The sequence below is a fragment of the Lipotes vexillifer genome, unplaced genomic scaffold, assembly GCF_000442215.2.
Source record: "Lipotes vexillifer unplaced genomic scaffold, Lipotes_vexillifer_v1.1 scaffold79, whole genome shotgun sequence".
NCBI classification, from domain to species: domain Eukaryota; kingdom Metazoa; phylum Chordata; class Mammalia; order Artiodactyla; family Lipotidae; genus Lipotes; species Lipotes vexillifer.
This window is the reverse complement of record NW_006775678.1, coordinates 47,513-59,252: the sequence shown is the minus strand read 5'-3', so window position 1 is coordinate 59,252 and position 11,740 is coordinate 47,513.

Below are 11,740 nucleotides of genomic sequence, written 5' to 3'. Positions count from 1 at the left end.
AAATGGGCTGCTACTGATTTATGCTGAGGTTTCCAAGATCTTTCAAAAATGCACGTGAGGAGCGTTTCCACTCTGCAGCGGCCTGGGAAATGCTCCACGGCAGCAGGAAGGACCGGAGCCCAGCCCGGCTCAAGACCTGCAGTTGCAAATAAGATGCTGAGGTGGGAAAAAGCCTGTAAACGGGATCAGAAGTGGGTGAGGGGTGTCCTTGGAGAGAGGTCAGGGTCCACTCTGGATTGCACAGAGGGGAACACTGAGCCCCATGACGAAGGTGACCCCGAGATATCTGTCCCCAGATGTTGTTCTCATGCCCAAACCGAGTGGAGGGAAGGGCCGTTTTTTGTTTTGTTTTTTGCGGTACGCGGGCCTCTCACTGTTGTGGCCTCTCCCGTTGCGGAGCACAGGCTCCGGACGCGCAGGCTCAGCGGCCATGGCTCACGGGCCCAGCCGCTCCGCGGTATGTGGGATCTTCCCGGACCGGGGCACGAACCCGTTTCCCCTGCATCGGCAGGTGGACTCTCAACCACTGCGCCACCAGGGAAGCCCCGGGACGTTTTCAAAGGAGCAGAGATGTGTGGAAATCTGAGGTCCCGCCTCAGGGGCACAGAAAGGGACGCTCCTGGCCTGAAACACTGACCAGGGGGCTGTGGGTTTGAGGGCCTTAGAGGGCCAGGCAGATATTTGAGAATTTTAAGCTAAATACTTGAGAGTCAGCTGCAGCTAAGGAATGAGTGTCCACGAAGGGATGCGAGAGGGAGAATGGGGGGCCTGGGGGCGGCCAGAAGGCGCGAGAAGAGCCTCAGAGGGAAGAGGGCTCTCACTAGGACGGTGGGTGCTTCTCAAGCTGGGAAGGGATTTGCAAATGTGGAGACAGAATGCAGGAAGGACATTTTCTCTGGAATGGCTAGGTTTTATACTTGCTCCAGGCCCTGGGCATTTAGGGATTAGCTCCCAGGAAGAGCCGAGCTGCTGCAGCAAAACTCTTACCTGTCTCTACCTCTTAGAGCAGCTTTTTTGAAGGTGGGGCCCGGTTCCACTGAGAATTGACTGAGTTTGGAGTATCTGATGCACCAACGTCTTTGAAAGGTGCCGTCCGCCCAGGGATGAGACCGGGTCTCCTGTCGTCTCTGATCACCTGCGTCGTCTCTTGACATCTGCTCCATCGGAGGTCAGAGGGCCCCATCTGGATCCTTGTGCTTTGTTGGATTTAGACCGGTGGTGGTTTAAAGATCCTGAGTTTCCCTGGTTGGCCTGCTAGAGAAAGAAGTCACCCTTTCGGGGAAGGGGGTAAACCCCAAGGCTGTAGGAGAGTAATGAATGGAGGATGATTTAGATTGGCTCCTGGAGCAGGTTGGAGAGAGGGCAGAGAACAGCTTCTTTTTCACAGTGCGGTGGGGAAGATGCTCCTTCAAGCGCCCACACAGCTGGTTACCTTGGTCTGTGGGCCTGTGGTATGCTTCCTGCACACCACTGTTTGAAGCCCACCTTTCCTCAAAAGACCTGGTTAAATCCCCCCCACCTCCAGGAAGTCTTCCTGGGCCAGCCAGACCAGAGTGAGCTTTCATTTCTGATCATGTGGAGTACCATTCATTCAGCGTGTATTATGCTTGGTTTCCTACTGTCAATTAAATAGACTGCACAGGGACATATGTATTTTTATGTGTATTTATCTACATCAACAACTAAATCCTTCTGCAGCTTAATTAAAGGTTCCTCCAGAGCAGGACATGTGTCTTTCCTCTCATTCATCCCCCTCTCTAAAAATATTTATTGGTTAATTGATATATTGACAACTCAGGCGCACCACACATCTTCCTTGGGTGGACATTCATTTTGTTAGGAGCTTAGCAGGAGAACAATGAGTGCAAATCCGCCCCAGCTTCCCTACTTCAATGCTCTGTGAGTCAATGGATGTGTAGAATATCCACCCAAATGACAGCACCGTCCCATGTCACTTCCACACAGTGGTGCTCTTGGAAGGTCCAGGGCATAAGAGAATTCAGTTTTGGTGGCTGTACAGGGTGAATCAGGCCAGAAACCGGGGCTCTGACACCTGGACCCCACCCTCAGAGATTCTGATGTAAGTGGTCTGAGTTGCGACCTTGGTGTAAGTATTTCTGGCAAGCTCCCCAGATAGCTCTAATGTGTAATCAGGATTGGGGATCACTGGTCCGTATGGTGAAGTAAGACTGGCTCCTGGCTCCTGTGTTTACCTGTTACAGTTTGCACCCACACAGGTCTGCAGTCTCTCTCAGTTCCAAATCAGTGGGAGAGGACATTTAATTGGCTGAGCTTGGGATCAGGGGTCCACTTTGGTCCAATTAGCCATGGCCGGGGTGGCAGTGGTAGCGGTAAAGTCATGAATTACCAACCAGGCAATTGCTACTACTTTAAATTTGGAGTCTGTTTCCCAAGAGTGGGAGGTTGTGAGCTGGGAAGACATCCCCAGAGATGACCGGTACTCCCTGTGCCATTACGGTATAAAATTGTTTTGAGGTCTGTGAGCTCTTCAAAGACAGAGCCTGTGATTTGGGGAAACCCCATGTATTAATCATCGTTTTTATTTTCTACATGGTGTGATGCTTTGACATCTTGGGGCCTTGAAGACCAGGAAGAAATTGGCCCTCCCAGTGTTAGCTAATTCCTAGAGCTAGCAAACAACTGTCTGCAGGCCTGCCTTTGATATGCAAACCAGACAATCCCCAAGTCCATACACCACACTCACCTCCTTTCATCAGGCTCCGCAGTCTAGGACATTATCCTCTGGTCCTAAATCACCCCAGGGCTGGGTACCAGAGAAGTGGGGACCACCTCTCTATAGCTCAGAGTCTGTGGAAGTTCTTCAGACTATCCAATGCCAAGCTTGCTCCGCTGCTCACCCTGCCTCACCCATTCCTCCCCATGAAAACCACCATAAAGGACTTACCTGGTGGCGCGGTGGTGAAGAATCCACCTGTCAATGCAGGGGACACGGGTTCGAGCCCTGGTCGGGAAGATCCCACATGCCACGGAACAACTAAGCCCGTGCACCATAACTACTGAGCCCACGTGCCACAACTACTGAAGCCTGCACGCAGCTAGAGCCCGTGCTCCACAACAAAGAGTAGCCCCTGCTCGCCGCAACTAGAGAAAGACTGCGCACAGCAATGAAGACCCAACGCAGCCAAAAATAAATAAATAAAATAAATAAGTTTATTAAAAAGAAAAAGAAAAAAGAAAACCACCATAAAGACACCTGCCCTTGTTTCTCCTTGCTTCTTCTGCCTCCTGACTGACCCTGGCGCTTCCCTGTGTGGCCCTGCTATGGCATGGTGTGGTGTGGCATGGTGCACACCCTCCTCTTGGGAATTATAAGGATCAAACTATCTTTTCTTTTTCATATTTGTATTCATCCATATAACAACCATGCAGAGCGTCTTATGTAACACTTTTAGCATCCCAGAAATTTCCTTCGTACCCCTTGAAAGTCAATACCCACCCACCCAGAGGTAACCCCTATTCTGACTTCTATAAGTTTTAGATGTTCTTGAACCTCATGTCAATGGAACTCTTGCATCTGTCTTCTGACACTCATCATTATCTCCAAGATTCATTCATGTCATTGCATGTATTTGTAGCTTGTTCTCTTTTTTATTGCTGTGTAGTATTCCACTGCATCAAGATGGAATCTATAGGACTTGCTGATGGGTGTCAGAAACTGTCTTTTAGGGGCAGTTATCTCCTGATCTGTTAGCCTCATTGAACCCGAATTAAAACCAAGATCCTTGGTACATTTTAAAACACCCCAGCACCTGGCACAGTGCCTGTCACAGAGAAGGTGAGTGATAAATATTTGTTGAATTGAATGGGTTGACTTGGATGAATGCATGGATGGATGAGCACACCCTTGAGAATCTAGCGGGGGCATGGCTGTGACGTTATATGCTTGATCCAGCCCGGGTGACGGATGCCTGCGTTTCTTCTCGCAAGCTCCCTTCCTCTGTCATAAGAGGAGCCATAGGTAATTACAGTGGAAAAACAGAATGGAGGGATCACGTGACTCCCTGGAAAACAGCAATCAGACTGAAGACCCAGGGCAGAAGAAAAGATGTGAGTTCAGTGTCCGTGATCTTGTGGGAGCCCTTCTCGGTGTTTGTAAATAGAAATGATGAATGAGCGTGTTCTGACATTTATGTCACTGTGCCGGGCTTTCTGTCCCCTTCTCCTCACATTCTCTCTCCAGGATAAAAGGCGCTTGGCATCAGAGGGCTGCTTTCCCTTCCGGTCAAAACTGGGGAAACTGACAAACTCAATTCTGCTTCATTAGAGCCCTGGGTGAATTATGGGAAGTGGAGGGCAATCGTGACCGGAGCACAGTTAATGAACCCAGGACCTCCAGTGATGGATGGATGGATGGAAATGAACATTAATCTACTCTCACTTGCTCCTATGATGTCATTTTGAACCAGCTGTGAACATCACCCAGAAACCAACCTGGAGCCAGAGCAGTGATAATGGGGGGTGGTGTTGCTGAGGAGAAACGTTAGCCGAATTTCAGGATTCTGACAGTTGGTCCTGCCACGAGTTCATTTAAATGCTCCGTTTAGATCTTGAATTAAAACAAGACAGGGCTAAAACTTTAATCAATCCAGTTCAGCCGCCACACTCAGGCAAGAGCGGAGAATAAAATGAAGGTCACAGGAGAAGTCTGGGAGAGAGAATTTGACAGTCTGTGCAGATGAATGGGGGGGTTGCCAAGTGGCCTTTGAGATGAGAAGGAGGCCCAGGCGGGCAGTTCATTTAGGACAGGAGTGGCAATCTGTTGATAGCTGGTGCCAGATTCCCGATCCCTGTTTTTCTAGAGCATGCAGATGTGTGTGTGTGTGTGTGTGTGTTCACCTGCCCAAGTGGAAAAATAGGTAAGAAACTGCTAAAAAAAAAACAAAACAAAGCTCCTCTTCCATCATGTTCACCTAATTAGAGACTTATTTATGTTATTTAGCAACTACTTTCCATGGAAGGTTAATCCATATTTTGATGTTCATGGTATTTCTCCACATAATCTGATTGCTTTAGTCTAAGTTCCTGAGCTCAAGGAACGGGTGGGGATTTCAAAACCAGGGTGTATACGTGACAGGCCAGGCCCGCGGCAGCATGAACAGCAGGGGACAAGGGGGCACCAGGGCCCAAAGAGCAGCTTCTCCTCTGGACTTTGCTTAGCAACCTTCAGGCGCCCCTCCACAAGGTATGGGGAGGCCAACTGTCTTCTGTGTGCTTAGGAGAGGCTCAGGGGTGGGGAGAGGACAGTAAGGCTCAGAGGTCCGGCAGTGGGGAGCCAGGAAGATGCCGTGGAGACCTTGGGGACCATCGGTCACATCTGATGTGACTGTAGCCCAGACATTCTCCCCGTGACACTCACCTTCACTGCCTTGGCCCTTCATGGTCTGGTACTTAGACACCATCCCGGGGGAAGGGGGAGAGGGGCCTTGTATTAAGTACGGCTGCTTCCGTCCTGTCTGCCCAGATAGCCTGATTGCGCCCTTCCTCCTTGCAACCTCTCTGACTTCGTGTCTCCCACCATCTGCCTCTCTCTCTCCGCTCTAGCCACACTGGGACTCCTTGCAGATCTGTCTGTGCCAAAACACACTTCTGTCTCAGGGCCTTTGCACTTGCTGTCCTCACTTCCTAGAACATTCTGTGCCCAAATATACTCATGATCCCCTTCCTACTTCACTGTTTAAATGTCACATTTTCAGATAGGCCTTCCCTGAAACCTTATTTAAAATAATACCACCATTGGGCTTCCCTGGTGGCGCAGTGGTTGAGAATCTGCCTGCCAATGCAGACGACACAGGTTCGAGCCCTGGTCTGGGAAGATCCCACATGCCATGGAGCAACTGGGCCCGTGAGCCACAATTACTGAGCCTGCGCGTCTGGAGCCTGTGCTCCGCAACAACAGAGGCCGCGATAGTGAGAGGCCCGCGCACCGCGATGAAGAGTGACCCCCACTTGCCACAACTAGGGAAAGCCCATGCACAGAAATGAAGACCCAACACAGCCATAAATAAATAAATAAATAAATACATTGTGTATAAAAAAAAAATAAATAATAATAATACCACCATCCATCCTGCTTAGTCCTCTTTTTTTTTTGTCTGCAGAGCCCTTATCACCACTGACGTTATATGTATACACCCCCCCATATATATATTTATTTGTTTGTTTATTGTCTCCTTCCCCCTGTTAGGATGTCAACTCCATGACAGCAAGGACTCCATCTATTTGTATCTACAGTGCTCGGACAGAACGGTGCCTTCCCGGATGAATGGGCGAATCCACATAACCCCCTACTCTACTGCTCGGGCACGCAAGGAGCACAGGGGACTGGGCTTCAACCTGCACCTCAGGGGCTCTGTCACAGACCTCTGCCTTTGGGACCCACCATTTAAGCCCTCTCTTCCTTCTCTATGTCTCAGCTCCCTCAGCCCAGAGAAACTTTATCTTGCCTGGGGCAGAGCTGTCTGGCCCTGACTGATCACAGTATTCTTCCAAATCTATTATTTATGCCTCAACCGTATGCCCTGAGTCCTTCAGGCCTGAGGCTTCTTAGGCTCAAAAGCCAGGCTTTGAAACACATAAAGCTTTCTTCCCTCCTTAAAACTCTAGTCTCTGCTGTTTCCAAAAGCCTATTTTGTAACACAGAAGCAAAAGCTTGATTCCTTTTACTGCATTTTGCAATGTCATCACTTTCCTAATGCAGGTCCTGTGAATGTCCCTGTGGCTGCCTGTATCAGAGGGCAGGCCAAAGGGTAAGGAATAAGGTAGGGTTGGTAGAGCAAAATATTATCTGCCACATACTCTATAGTAGAGGAACTCCCACTAAGTGTTACAAGTACAAATGAACTCAGGAAAATCTCTTTAAAGGCACTTTCTAACGGGTGCTAAGGAATTAACAGAGAAAGGAGAAACAGTAAAACCCAGTGTTGCTGGGAATCTGCGGAAACACAATACGTTGCTGCTGCTGCACTCGTTTGCACCAGGATTTCTAGAGAGCAGACTGACAAAAGTATAACAAACAAGAGCTATGAAAATAGTTAAACCCCTGGTGATGCATTGGTATTGCCCATGGTCATCCCATCTGCGGAATATACTCAATGAGTATAAGCCAGAAGGAACAAATGAAACAGTGTAATTTGTTCAAAGATAGTCGTGGCGTTATTTTGCAACAGTGAAAACACCCAAGACAGGAGAGGGGTTAAGCAGACTATGGTCTGTTAAGATGTAACTGCTCTAACAAACAGTACCAAGCCTTGGTGGCTTATCACAGTAGAAGCTTATTTCTTGCCACAGCACAAGGCAGCGGGGGGCTTGGCTGGAGGAAGGAGTTTCTTTACACATATAGTCACTCAGGGACCCACGCTCCTGCCATTAATGGCTCCACCGTTTCCTCTCTGCATAGCATAGGTGGATGAGGGAACAAGGGCAACAGAGGACAGAAGGGGAGCTTTCATGAATCAGATCTGGAGGTCTGGAGGCAACCTTACTTCTTCCCATAGCCAGAACTCAGTCATCTGGCTGCACTTAACTGCAAGGAAGTTACATCGTTACGTGCCCAGGGTGGAAGGGCGACAGGGTTAGGTGAACACAGCAACGACTGCCACATCTTAAAATGATGTGCATGTTGACTATGCTGACACGTGGAAATTTAAATATTAAATAATATTAAACAGAAAAAGCAGAACACAGAAGCACCAATTAGGACTAATTACTAGTAAATATATAATTGCAACTATGTAGATTCACCAACTGGGAAGTGATTTTAGAGTATTGTGAGCTTTTTAGCTCTTAGGGATCTTTCTTCCTCCTGTGAAATGAAAATGTGTGATAAGGTGGAAAGAACAGGGGATGTGGAATCATGTGACTGGAAGTTAAGTTCCATTATGCTGTTTACCTTTTTGAGAGTTTTTCACTAAAAACATGGGTGCTTTTCTCAATTATTTTTTTTTCCTGGCTAGAAAAATAAATGCCTTTCATTGTAGAAAATTAGAAATATACTTTTTAAAGTGTGTAATCATTTTTCAACTCACTGGTAACCACTGTGGACATTGCTTTCCAGTGTTTTTTCTTAGGCCTATGTTTATATATTTAAGATCTTATACTATAGACCATTTGCAGCCAGCATTTTTTCACTTAACACTATCTCATAAATGTTTTCCCTTGCCACTAAAATTATTAGAAGATTAATGTCTTTATATCATTCCATTCTGTAGCTATGCCATAATTTAAACCACTCTCCTGTTGGGGGGACATTGTTTCCATATTTTATTGGTATAAATTACTCTTGAAAGAATGTCTTTTACATACATCTCAGCCTACATTTCTGATCACTTTTTAGGATATTATAGAGGAATTACCAAGTCAGAGAACATGATTATTTTCAAGGTTCTTGATACTCATTGCCAAACTGCCTTCCAGAAAGGTCATACAATTTATATTCCTCTCACTTCACCTCTGTAGTGTCTAGTACTATAAATCTTTCCATGTTTTACTAATTTGATAAGCAAGAAGCTGTTATTTGGTGACTTTGTATTTAATTTCTTTGATTACTTTTTGTGGCTGAATAGCTTTTCTTATGTGTGTTAGGCAGACATATGTATTTTCTCTTTTGTAAATTGTCTATTCATGACCTTTGCCCATTTTTCTATTTCTTTTCCTTATTGATTTGTATGGATTTTTTAAATAGTAAGAATATTAACCTTTTGCCTGTCATGTATATGGCTAATATTTTTCCAGTTTGTTTGCTTTGCTTTTAATTTTTTAAAACTAGACATCAACATCTTTGTGTGGTATACTCTGTTAGTCTTTTCCTTTGTGATTTTCCACATTGTTTTATGTTTGAAGAATTCTTCCAATTTGGGGATCAGAAATAAATATTTACCTACATTTTCTTATAGCTTTTTTATAATGGGAGGGTAATATAATTTTAACACATCTGCAATTTATTTTATTTTATGATGTGAAATGAGGATTTAGATATTTCCCACCACCAAGACAGCCAACTTTTCTAAAATCACGTTTGAATAATTAATTCCTTTTTCCCTGACTTGTAATACCTCCTTTATTAGCTATGAGGCTCTTATCAAAGTGCAGATTTTAAAATCTGTAAGGTGGAAATAATCATCTGTTATTCAGCACCCAGAGCTGTCATGAAAATAGAATGAGATAAATCTATGTGACATGGTTTCTCAAATCCTGAAACATTCTACAAATGCTTTGGTGGCTGATAAAACTTAAGAAAGAGAAAGGAAAGAGAACATCAATGCCAAAGTGTTTACCATTTTCCTAAAGCAAACGTATGTGATAACATCCAGTCACTGTTGATTAGCTTGGGTTTGAACCACCATGAGGGTTATTGGACTTTTTAATCTTTCTCTTTCATAATTATGTCTCTCTTTGCTTGTAATCACATATTGCAAAGCCAGGAGAGAAGAAAAGATAGACTGTTTTCCAGCCAAGTCTTAGGAAGATGGGAAGGAAATTTTTTTTTTTTTGGTCGGGGGGAGTGGGAGGTTACAGGACAAGAGAAATTAACAACAGAAATGACATTTGGGCACTGTTTAGAGATTTCCATTCTCTCTTGTTATCCTTATTCCCCAGGTCTCCAGATGAGAGCTGGCTGGATTCAACAGCTCAGTCAACCAAACAAGGATTTATTGAGGCTCTGCCATGAGCACTGCACTGGGTCTTGGTGAGAAATACACTGAAATGGACTAATGGACTATTTTGTGCTCAAGGAGAGAAGACTGTCACCCATGAAAAAGCCAACCGAACTAAGGCCCTATATAGGCAAGGGCCAGATGGGATCACAGAAGAGCCAGTGACTCATAAATGCTCCTGGTGATGGGAAATAGAAAAAACAAACAAACAAACAACAACCACCAATAAATCTATGCCATTTTGTGTGTCTGATCAGTTTAGAAAAGAAGACGAGGAAATGATAGCAGTGGGCAAGTTCAGAGTACTATACAAACAAAGATGACCTGAAATCAAGTTTAGGTCTGTTCCCTTGGGGAGCCGAACTGAAAGGAGTTCTTCTGATGGAGAATAGGCACCAAAGGGGAGAATGATGTCCGTGTGAAGATGGTCAGATTTGTTTGTCCGCTCCTAGAAAGCTATTTCCCATAGCAGAAACTTAGGTGTGGGAATGGGTTTAAGAGGAGAAGTTTGGGGGAAAAAGGAGTAATGGAGAAACAGCTGAACATTTTTGTGGCGTTTTATTTCATCCTACAAACTATCAGACGACAGTGGTTTTCAAATGATTACATACTCCATGTGTTTGATCAGCTCTGGGCTGGCATACTCCTGGAAAACTTGATCTGTGATTTTGCCGGAACTTTTGTTTTGTCTCATTGGGATTTGACAGCGTGCCACGAATAGAAGACTCTCACGCTTGCTTTCCTATGGATCTGACCGGGCGCATCCCAGTCACGCAGGTCCCAGCGTTCTAGCACTCACAGCCTTCCTGCATTGCCGACTTTGCTTCTTCTATTTCAAAACCAGATGAAGGCATATTGTTCCATATTCAGAAAGCTGAGCGTCTGGACAGGGTTTTTTTTTTTTTTTCATGGAGGACAATGGTGAAAGATCTACTATCCACTCCACATGGCCTTTGGTAATTTTTTCTGTCATCTTTTTTTTTTTTTTTTTTTGTGTTTAAGGTCTTCTTTCTACAGGCTGCTGGTTTGTAGCTCCTCTTGCTTCTGCTGTCTGCCCCCTGGTGGGTGAGTTTGATCCAGGGGTTTGTGTAGGTTTCCTAGTGGGCTCCAGTTGCGGAGCACAGGCTCTGGACGCGCAGGCTCAGCGGCCATGGCTCACGGGCCCAGCCGCTCCGCGGCATGTGGGATCCTCCCAGACCGGGGCACGAACCCGTGTCCCCTGCATCGGCAGGCGGACTCTCAACCACTGTGCCACCAGGGAAGCCCTTTTCTGTCATCTTTAAGGATGATGCACAATGTGTGAATATGGCCCACAGCTGAGGCCTAATTACGATTTTCCAGCAAGTGTGCTGCATTTTGGAGAAAGCCTTAAATGAGCCCTTAAGCAGTAATGCCACTGAGTACACCACTGGGGGTCTGGAACAGAGCTCGGATCCCTGCACCAGGAGCTGACGGCTCCTACGCTGCTCCCACAAGCACTTTTATCACCAAGTTATTAGACCATTATGGTCTACGATTGTCTTTTACTGCCTTTGATTTTTTTCTGTTGTCGGACGTGAGGAAAGTGATGTGTAATATGATCCAAAATGCTGTTGTTTGTTTTAATCTACCCTTTTAATATATTATGGCTTCCTGCCATTACCCTTCTCTGGCAGGGCCCTGGGGCCCCTTGGAGACAGTGGGGTCCTGCAACGTGCCAGGCACTTTGGTGCAAAGTGCGGGCACGTGTGCTGCTGCCAGGTGGGGACTCAGAGGTCACCGGGAAGGGAGGTGGCCTGGGGACGGGGCAAGTGGAAATGTTCCCCCAAGAGGTCTCTTACAAGCTGTGAGTTCCAGCAGGTGTTTGTACAGATTTGGGGTCCAAAGCCTTCCTGGGCTTGAAGTTAAGGTCGCTGTCCCCAAACCCATCTTGGCAATATTAAAGAAGACGCTCATCTCTGGGAAATGCTTCGCAATGAGACTTTCATTGTTGGGGGATGTCGTATGTGACAATCACACACAAGCCTGAGAAACTCTAGTCTTGGCTCTGTCACTAACTGGGCAAG